This window comes from Prunus avium, chromosome 8 (genome assembly GCF_965620075.1).
Source record: "Prunus avium chromosome 8, drPruAviu1.hap1.1, whole genome shotgun sequence".
NCBI classification, from domain to species: Eukaryota; Viridiplantae; Streptophyta; class Magnoliopsida; order Rosales; family Rosaceae; genus Prunus; species Prunus avium.
Window position 1 is genome coordinate 3,268,967 of NC_142291.1, and position 11,220 is coordinate 3,280,186.

Below are 11,220 nucleotides of genomic sequence, written 5' to 3' on the forward strand. Positions count from 1 at the left end.
TGAGGATAATATGGTAAATTCACACTTTTTAATATTTAAAAAAAGAAAAATAAAAGAAAAATAAGATAGTGAATCCTATTTTTATGGAATACAACTACCCATTATCTTTTTTAATTCTAAAATAAATTTTTTTTTTTTTTTTTTTTAAAAGCCTCTTGCAGGCACGAAAGCGCATGCAGAAAGACTAGTATATTGTAGTAAATTATTATAACCAAAAAATTATGGCTTGTCTAATTTTCTTTCACTAATTACTACATATTTTTTAAAGACAGTGTTTTTCAGGTCGCTACATAATCAACTTAAATCACTCAAACCCACCATGCCATGCATTTTATTCTATTTTTTTGTGATAAAATAATAGACAATTGACTAAATAAACATTCTCTAAAGTTTCAATAAAAATTTCCAAGTTTTGCTCATAATTTCCGTGATTTTTATTGAATTTTTATCGATATCGATATTTCCATCGATATATCCGTGTTTTTGGACCATTGATATTTCCGAAACTCTCGATATTTTAGACCTTGACCACAAGAAATACAAAGTTCCTATATTTTATAGCAATCAAATCTTTGCTTTTCTGAATTTAAATTTGGTATTTTGATAAATAAAATGTGACTCACTTAGCCAAAAACTTGGGTAGTAAAAGATTTTCGGGGAATTTGTAAAAATGTGATTAATTGCCTATAATCTTACTAAACATGAACTAAAAAACAAAAAAAGAAAGAAACTCGTACTTTTCGTTCCATTTAAAGTTTTGGATTTTGTAAGTAATACATTATACATAAAATTTGCATTTTAAGTCTTTTTTTATTTGTGATTACGTGTAAACTTATCTTACACTCTATAAGACAATTTAGATCTTCATGTAATCATAAGATTTTGTGTATCAAGTAGTATATGAAAAAATTTAGGTAATTGTTCAACCAAAGATTGACACATTCTGCTTGTTCTTTCAATTTCCTATTTATCTAAATCGTGAACAAGATTTTTCTCATATCAGGCGATGCTTAATATCGTTGATTAATTTCATTTTATGTGTAAAATTTGAGATGTGCCTATAAGTTGCACCGTGGGCAACCCTATGTACCCAACATTATGTATGACATGTTGATATAGAAGTGGAACTTAAATGTATGACGTGTTGAGATGTGCATTAGATAGATCAAATCGTTGTTACATACTTCTTATGGTATAAATTAAATACATTTTTTAACTCTAATTTACCTTCTCGACATTCATAAGGTGGAAGACAGAAGACATTGAACTACCATCTTTCTAATCATTCTAGTTCCGCGATCCGGTGCTGAGAGAAGATTTCTTGGAACCACTTTCCAATGGCATTGAGCAGCCAAAGGGATTTCACTTCAGCTACTGCAGTTTGTCCATGGAAATACCAAGTGTTTTTGAGTTTCAGGGGTGAAGACACTCGCAGGGGTTTTACAGACTATTTATACAAACAGTTGGACTGGCGAGGAATTAGAACTTTCAGGGATGATCCAGATCTTCAAAGAGGGACAGATATCAATCCGGAGCTTCTGACCGCGATTGAACAATCAAGGTTTGCAATCATAGTTCTTTCAACAAACTACGCTTCATCAAGTTGGTGTTTGCGTGAACTAACCCATATTGTTCAGTCCATGAAAGAGAAGGAGAGAATTTTCCCAATCTTTTATGATGTGGATCCCTCTGATGTACGACATCAACGGGGTAGTTTTGGGACAGCCCTCGTTAACCATGAAAGGAATTGTGGGGCAGACAGAGAGGAGGTGCTTGAATGGAGAAATTCTTTAAAAAAAGTTGCTAATCTCGCTGGGTGGAATTCAAAGGATTATAGGTAAGCAAGCATGAAGCAACAACTGACACATAGCTAATAAGACCAATTCTTGAATATTGCAGTTCAATTTTGCCATGCACTTTATCTGATGATTTTTTTTTTCTTCTACTTCTAGGTATGATACAGAGCTTATCACAGAAATTGTTGATGCAGTTTGGGATAAAGTGCATCCCACATTTTCATTGTTAGATTCCTCAGACATATTAGTCGGACTTGATACTAAACTAAAGGAAATAGATCTGCATTTAGATACAAGCACAAATGATGTGCGCTTTGTGGGGATATGGGGGATGGGCGGAATGGGTAAGACAACCCTAGCTAGATTAGTTTATGAGAGAAATTCTTATAGTTTTGAAGGTAGCAGCTTTCTTGCAAATGTCAGAGAGGTTTATGCAACACATGGTCTAGTTCCTTTACAGAAACAGCTTCTTTCCAATATCTTGGGGCAAACAAATATACAAGTTTATGATGCTTATAGTGGATTTACTATGATAAAGAGGTGTCTATGTAATAAAAAGGTTCTTCTCATTCTTGATGATGTAGATCAATCAGACCAACTGGAAATGTTGATCAGAGAAAAAGACTGCTTTGGTTTGGGAAGTAGAATCATCATTACAACTAGAGATGAACGTTTGTTAGTCGAACATGAGATAGAGAAAGTATATAAGGTCATGCCATTAACCCAAGACGAAGCTCTTTATCTCTTTAGTAGGAAGGCCTTTAGAAAAGATGACCTTGAAGAAGATTATCTAGAACTGTCTAAAAATTTCATAAACTATGCAGGAGGTCTTCCATTAGCTCTTAAAACTTTGGGGTCTTTTATGTATAAAAGAAGTCGAGATGAATGGAAGAGTGCACTAGATAAACTGAAGCAAGCTCCTGACAGAAAAGTTTTTCAAATGTTGAAAATAAGCTATGATGGACTAGAGGAGATGCAGAAGAAAATTTTTCTTGATGTTGCATGTTTCCATAAGTCTTATCTCAAGGAAGAAGTGATTGAAATACTAGACAGTTGTGGTTTTGTTGGCACTCGTATTGTGATACATGTTCTTATTGAGAAATCTCTCTTGTCTATTTCAAACAAGCATTTGTCTGTTCATGATTTGATACAAGAAATGGCATGGGAGATTGTTCGTCAAGAGTCTTTTGACGAGCCAGGTGGTCGCAGTCGCTTGTGGCTTCACAGTGACATCGATCATGTACTCACGAACAATACGGTAAGAAGTTGCGCAAAAATAAAATACCAAAGCCTTGGATAACATACTATAATTCCATTAAACATGATAAGAGAGACTTGATTATGACATTAACTTTTCTTTTCTTCCTATTTGCAAGGGAACGGAAGCCATTGAAGGCATAGTCCTATGCTTGCGTAAATTTGAAGCGGCACACTGGAATCCTGAAGCATTCACTAAGATGTGTAAACTAAAGTTGCTCAAGATTAATAATTTGAGCCTTTCTTTGGGCCCAAAGTATCTTCCCAATTCCTTAAGGTTTCTGGAGTGGAGTTGGTATCCCTCCAAATGTCTGCCACCAAGTTTTCAACCTTTTGAACTTGCTGAACTTCGTCTGCAGCATAGCAAAATTGATCACCTTTGGAATGGAATAAAGGTACGTAAGACTTTTGTAGAGCTATTTCTTTTCAATTTCAATAAATTGTAAGGTTCTTGGAAGTTAATTAATTTAATCTACCATTTTCATGTTTTGTACAGTACATGGTGAAGTTGAAATCTATTGATCTTCGTTACTCCGAGAACTTGACAAGGACTCCAGATTTCACAGGTACTCAGAATCTTGAGAGGCTGGTTTTTGAAGGTTGTACTAATCTTGTTCAGATTCATCCATCCATTGCCTCTCTCAAAAGACTAAGAGTTTTGAATTTTAAATACTGTAAAAGCATTAAGATTCTCCCAAGTGAAGTAGAACTGGAATCTCTTGAAACATTTGATCTTTCTGGGTGCTCAGAATTGAAAAAGATTCCAGAATTTGTGGGAGAAATGAAGAATTTTTCGAAGCTTTCTTTAAGCTTCACTGCTGTTGAGCAAATGCCTCCATCAAATATACATTCCATGGCGAGTTTGAAGGAGCTTGATATGAGTGGAATTTCTATGAGAGATCCCCCATCTTCCCTGGTTCCAGTGAAAAATATCGAACTGCCTAGATCATGGCATTCTTTCTTCACTTTTGGCTTACTTCCAAGAAAGAATCCCCACCCTGTGAGTCTGGTGTTAGCTTCCTTAAAAGATTTACGCTTTCTGACGTGTCTAAGTCTGAAGGACTGCAATCTTTGTGAAGGAGCAATACCTGAAGATATTGGTTTATTGTCCTCTTTAGAAGAATTAAATCTTGAGGGAAACCTTTTTGTTAGCCTTCCTGCAAGCATCAGTGGGCTTTCTAAGCTTTGGCAATTCACAGTGAAGAATTGCAAAAGGCTTCAAAAATTGCCAAGCCTTCCATCAAACCTTCCATTAGACAGAGAACAACATTTGCTTGTAATCACAGATAATTGTACTTCCTTAAAAATATTTCCTGATTCACCATGGATGCGCTGGGGCATTTCGATTAATTCTGTCAATTGCTTCAGTTTGGACCATCAAGGTTCCAGTTTCATAATATATTTAATGGTGAAGAAATTCCTTCAGGTACTTCTCCTTCTCCCTCTCTGCCTCCTTCCCTCTTTAGTTGTGTAGTACTACTTATATCCTTCCTTTGGTGCAGGAAATTCCTCGTTCTTTGATTAGCTTCTTCAGTTTTATGTTTCCTGGAAGTGAAATTCCTGAGTGGTTCAATAATCAAAGTGTGGGAAACTCAGTAATTGAGACACTGTCTTCGGATCCTAATAGCAAGTGGGTGGGGTTTTCTTTTTGTGCTCTAGTTGTACCTGCTCAAGAAATTTCAGCTACCGCTGAGAAACATGATTGTATCTCTTTTCGCTACTATTATGATAATTCAGAAAGTGTTAATTACGGGGTTTTTTTAATTGAGGCAGGCGATGTAACATCCAATCACCTTTGTTTGATCCTCATGTCTAGGGGAGGTTTAGATAAGGAATACCTTGATCATAAGATTCGGTTTCAATTAGTAGCATCTTCTAAACCGCGTACTGTGAAGACGTTGGTGAAGGTAAAGAAGTGTGGAATCCGCGTACTGTACGAACAAGATGCGGTTGAGCTCAACCGAACAATGAAACAATATTCCAACAGAGAGAATTCTTTTTATGAGGACGTTACAGATTGTGATTTTGACAAATCAGACAAGGTACAAGGTACCATCACAAAGCGAACACGTGACCAGTACTGTAATGAGACAGGACCAAGCGGCAAAGAATCACTCTAGATCTGTAAAAGAATGAAAGAAGACTAACTGTCCAGTGCCTCAAAGGAAGAGTTGAAAGGTTGGTATTGCTAACTCTTCCCATTATTGTATAATTATCATTCTTATAATCAGATCCAAATTTGGTTGGGGGAGGAGAGTTCCGTCATCCGGAAGCCTAATGGGCGCATTTAGACATGGTTGGGAGACATCTATTTATGCTTAAATTGTTTGTTTCTTAGGCTAAATTCCACATGTGCTGTATAAATTCAGTAGGTTAATTAGTGAAGCCCTATTTGAGAGATTGACATTAACTGGGCCGTGGACAAGTCAATGAACTCCAAAATGACTTGTGCTGTAATTCCAGTACTTCATTTTTCCTTATGCAAAAAGCTTTTATTTGTTTGTTTTTTTCAGGCATCTTATGATCCTTTCAATGCATTAGTGTGTTAGAATTACTTAATATGTATAACAAATTTAGTAAACAGAAAAATCATTTCACAGTAATCTGTCAAAGAATTTGGGCTTAAGAGTTAGGCATATTAAGAACTTAGCAGTTATTTTGTAATCTAGCTTTATATTTTTTGGTCTAATGTGTATACGTATATGCAGGGCAAGGCAACAACAAATACACTTATATTCCTTTACTCCAAGCATAAATTTTCTTTTAAATTAGGATGCAGGGGTGTGGCTATGTTAATAAGGCATTTTGCTTTCAATCCCATCGCATCTTCTCAAATTCATAGTTTTGTAAGTATGAGATCATGCTTATAGGGTTACAAAATGTTTGCGCAAAGTAGGAGGAAGCATACTGAGTTGTATGAGCCACTTCAATAGTCCATATAACATTGTATTGGTCTTTTAGGCTAATCATGTGTTAACTTTTCTTAATTCGTAAATTGGTTGAAAATATACTCCTTTGCCCAACGTAATTACTCTAAGGAGGCGCATACGTGGGTTAGCCAGTCGGCCAAGGCATTGTCCGCCTTATTGTACTTTGAGTTTGATCCTTCTTCCTATATATTAGAGTAATTTACGATATTGCTTTGTCAAAAAATAATAATAATACCCTAGGGACCGTATACTACTTGTTGGGCCATGTTGTCCCTTTGAATAGTTTAGACTCATCAAATGTTACGTTCATTTCAAATAGTGACTGAATGAAATTCAAAAATAGTTTCTCAAATTTAATTTTGCTTCCAAACTAATGGTGTCGTGAACTTGAACTTAATATCATCAACCAACCTTATTTGTACACATTTTCAAAGAAATTATGTTTAAAGTTTTATTTTTATATTTTATATAAGCATATGGAGAGAGAGGGAATTGAATCTAGAATCTTGGATGCACGGATTAATGCTTTTAAATAAGACAAAATGGTCAACGAGGTCTAGCCTAGTGGAAAGGGGCTTTGCTGACCAATGATCTAAGGTTTGAACCCCTATGACTAGGCCTGTAAAACGGGCCGGGCCGGGCCAGCCCGGCCCTAAGAGGTGTGAGCCCAGGCCCTAATTAGTAACGGGCCTTTTCAACCCTAAGGAATTATCGGGCCGGGCCGGGCCAGCCCTATATCAAATATACAAAGCCCAGGCCCTACCCATGGGCCTAACATTTTCGGGCTTATGATCGGGCCAATGAGTCGGGCCTATTTAGCCCTATAAAATGGGCCATTATTTTATGCTTTATTAAACTCCATTTGTTTTCAATGTTTGAAAACTTCATCCATAATTATATAATAACAACAATACATTGAAATTTTGAAATAATGTTGAAACAAAATTGAAATAGACTACAAAACAATAAAAATGAAAATATTTATTCTGCATCTTGGACAAACCACTCTGGCCATTCTTGTTCATCTTGTACAATCATTTTCTTCTTGACTTTCTTTTTTTCTTGTTTAATCCAATCACTTCCACAAATGCATGCTTCAACACTATTTGGAGCCAAACTTGCTCGAACAGCACAAGCACAAGTTGAAAACAGATATTTAAATAGAGATCAAATACCAAGGGAAATCAACTAATATGCTTCAATAAATTGTATATAAAATACCGCAAACTTGAGGAACTGCATAAGTGTGAGAGACGAGAGTCCCCCGAAGTCTTGCTCCTTCTGTCGTATGAGAGGCCACAGCCTAGATGAATGCAAAGCCAGACCTGTGCTAAATAAAGGCAAAGAACCTTTGCAGGATGATACTACGAACCCTAATGGAGCCAAGGAGAAAGCAGTTGCAGGCCAGGGTGAGACTTCTAAAGCTGCTGAGAGTGTAAAGCCAAGCCAGTCTCTGGATGACCAAAAAATTCTCTGGTTTGAAAGAAAGATAGCTACTCCATCTTAAAGAAAGAAAAGTTATATTAGATAGCCGTTTCTTTGTCAGCTTTCAATCAACCAAAGAATTTTTTTGATGAGACAAAGCAAAGCATGCTTTCAACTTTCAAGGAAGAAAGTTGCCGACAAAGCATGCATGAACTTTCTTTTTTTTAATGAGACAAAGCATGCTTTAACTTTCAACAAAGAAAGTTGTCGACAGAATAATATTAATATTACATATAATATAATTATATTAATTAAATTAAATAATTATAGTCGGGCCGGACCGGGTTTTTAAAGGGCTTAAAAATAAGGCCCAAGCCCTGCTCATTAGGGCACTTCCAGCAGTCAACCCCTTGCCATGGCAAGGGGGGCTAAGGCTGATACTATTCACCTCAATAGTGTCTGCCCTTGTAAATAGTAAGTTGCACTTCCAGCAGTTGCCCGGCAAAGGGCAAGTACTATTCAATTTTTTGTTTTTTTCACAAATTTGTTTACCTAAACAATTAATTTGGACAATATTTTCGGATAAAATATTCGGAGAAGATTTTCAGATAAGATTTTCAGTTTCAAATTTCAGATAAATTTTTGTTTCAAATTTCGGATAAATTTCAAAATTTAAATTTCATATAAATTTCATCTGAATTTCAAATTTCAGATAAATTTCATTTGAATTTCAACTGAACATTTCAATTTCAAATTTCAAATAAATTTCATATGAATTTCAAATTTCGGATAAGATTTTCAACCTATAAAATTGCGCCACGTGTCATATGAATTTCAAATTTCAGATAAATTTCATTTGAATTTCACCTTTTCATTTGAATTTCACATTTCCGAAAAATTTCATTTGAATTTCAAATTTCGGATAAGATTTTCACCCTATAAAATTGCGCCACGTGTCATGTCTATCGACCTAAATTTTTCTATAAAACTAAGGCTCAGCTCCACAAACCTCTCACACTACATCTTCTCAAAAATTTCATTTCTCAGATTTTAGATTTCAAATTTCAGATTCCATATTCCATTCTCAATGTCGGACATGAAGGAGGTCTTGGAGAGGCAAGAGCGAGAAATAAGAGAAAGAAGGCGTAGACGAGCTGCAAGCAAAAGAGCCCAGAGAGATCTAGATCAGCAACTTGTCATGGCTGTGGCTTTGCTTGATGAAGAAAACCAAAGCAGTCGTGGTTCACATGAAGGCCGTGCAGCAAATGTTGACAGACATAGGCATTCTCGGGGTAAGAATCTTATGGAAGATTATTTTATCCCAACATCTCTGTACTCTGATGTTCATTTTCGAGGGCGATATAGAATGCAACAACATTTGTTCAATAAAGTCATGCATGATATTTGCAATTATGATGAATACTTTGTTCAAAAGAGAAATTGTGCTGGTGTTTTGGGACTGCTTCCCGAACAAAAGTTCACAGCTGCTATACGAATGTTGGCGTATGGTGCATCTACTGATCAAGTGGATGAGATTGCCCGAATGGGGAAGTCTACTGCTTTGGAGAGTTTGGTTAGATTTTGCGATGCAGTCGAGAATCTGTACACCAGGGACTACCTGCGCAGACCTACGCCCAGGGACTTGCAACGACTTCTACAGAAAGCCGAACGGAGAGGATTTCCAGGAATGATTGGTAGCATCGACTGCATGCACTGGCAATGGAAGAATTGCCCAACCGCTTGGCAGGGAGATTACGGAAATCGGAAAGGCCAAAAAAGTATCATCCTTGAAGCTGTTGCAGGATTCGATACATGGGTTTGGCACGCCTTCTTCGGAGTTGCTGGATCACAAAATGACTTGAACGTCCTAGGTCAATCCCCGGTGTTCAACGATGTTTTGAGAGGAGAAGCCCCGAAAGTCACATATGAAATCAATAATACCGTCTACCAAACTGGGTATTATCTAGCTGACGGCATCTACCCGAGGTGGACAACATTTGTGAAATCAATTCCGCATCCCCGAACCCAGAAGCAAAAACTACTTGCTACCCATCAAGAGAGTTACAGAAAAGATGTGGAGAGGTGCTTTGGTATCCTCCAAGCTCGGTGGGCGATCATTAGAGGTGCGGCACGTATGTTTGATGAGGAGGTGTTGAGGAGCATAATGATGACATGCATCATCCTCCATAACATGATTGTGGAGGATGAGTATGATTATGAAGCTGAAGAGGTGTATGAAGAGGATCCCATGAACACGGCCTTGACAAGAATTTATGAAAAACCCATAGGGCCAAATGGAGAACCATTGGAGCATGAACCATTGGTTAGAGATGGTCGTTTCATGCACCGTATGATTGATCGATATACGGAGATGCAATCGTCGTATATTCATGAACGCCGTCAAGTTGACTTAATGGAGCATTTATGGGCGGTGAAAGGCAATGACGGTGAATGATATGAAGTGAAGACAAGAATTTTTTAAGATTTTAATGTTTATGTTTTATGTTTAGTTATGTTTGGTTTTTTTATGCTTTGGTTGTGGTTCGTTTGTTTTTATATTTTTAATGCTTTGGTTGTGGTTAGTTTTTTAAGTATGGAATGTTTTGAATAAAAAGGAATTTTATTTAATAGTTTCTTTGGTAACTCAAAGAAAACCAATACTACTAATAAAATAAAATACATGAATTACAAGCAAAAATTAAAACAAAACATTAAAATACAATGAAATGAAAAGGCAAGCAAACTAACTTAAGGGTTTTCATCATTTAACCAATCCGTATTGCTAGGTCCATCATCACGAAAAAGTCTTCGTCTCATAATAGCCTTTCGTTCAAGCTTCCAAAATTGTTTTGTTTCAGGAGACATATGGCTTGTATCCATGGCCATGGTTTCCCGATCCTTCTTGTCTTCGTTTTCTTTGCGTTGATACTCCCTTTCTTTGCGTACATACTCCCTTTCTTTAGCATATTCTATTCGCATTGCCCTTTCATCTTCTTGGGCTTTCTTGTCTAATTCAAGTCTCATGGCGTTTTGCCTAGCAATTTCCTCCAAAATTTTAGAGGCATTACTAGTAGAATTATTTCGTCTCTTTGCCTTCGCCGCCTTCCTCCCAATAGGTCTCGGCTCCTTTTCAATGGGTGAGTCTTCACTCATAGGGGATTCCATAGGCGAATCCGAAGCTTGTGAATTATGGAGTGGCGTCTCATTTAACATCACCGTTGGACCCTTTGGAATAATGCTAAATCTCTTACAATTCTTCACCACCTCCCAACATTGGGTATGGTTGAAAGTTTTTTTCCCTTGTCCAGTAGCACCAAACCACATTTGAGCTTGCACAATCTATATAAAAAAAAAATTGAATATGCAAAGAACTTAAACAAAATATTGGTAATGCAAAAAAGATAAACATATGAATGAAAATCCAAGAAATATTAACAAAATATATAGAGAATGGAATAACCATTTAAATAAATATTAGAAATACAAGAAATATTAACAAAATATAAAAATGGCAAGAAACATTTAAATAAATATGGAAATACAAGAAATATTAACAAAATATAAAAATTGCAAGAAACATTTAAATAAATATGGAAATACAAGAAATATTAACAAAATATACAAATTGCATGAAACATTTAAATTAAAATTAATAGGACATTAAAATTAATATAATGAAAATTACAAATAATTTACCTCATCGCTTAGATTTTCCCCGCTTCTTTGGTTATCCATCGCTTTAGTGAGGGCATCTCTCCATTTCCCCAACTCTTTGTTGAGAATTTTCCACCGACTAGACAATGCCGATTCTG

The 11,220-nt window shown here is 36.2% G+C and overlaps 1 pseudogene across 1 annotated transcript; it reads left to right on the forward strand.

Moving 5' to 3' along the window:
- The first annotated feature begins 1,212 nt into the window (after positions 1-1,212).
- Positions 1,213-5,561, forward strand: LOC110772770 (disease resistance protein Roq1-like; annotated as a pseudogene). Its single transcript, XR_015826504.1, has 5 exons — positions 1,213-1,837; positions 1,953-3,054; positions 3,173-3,448; positions 3,550-4,479; positions 4,556-5,561. The product of XR_015826504.1 is annotated as a disease resistance protein Roq1-like (transcript).
- Positions 5,562-11,220: the final 5,659 nt, after the last annotated feature.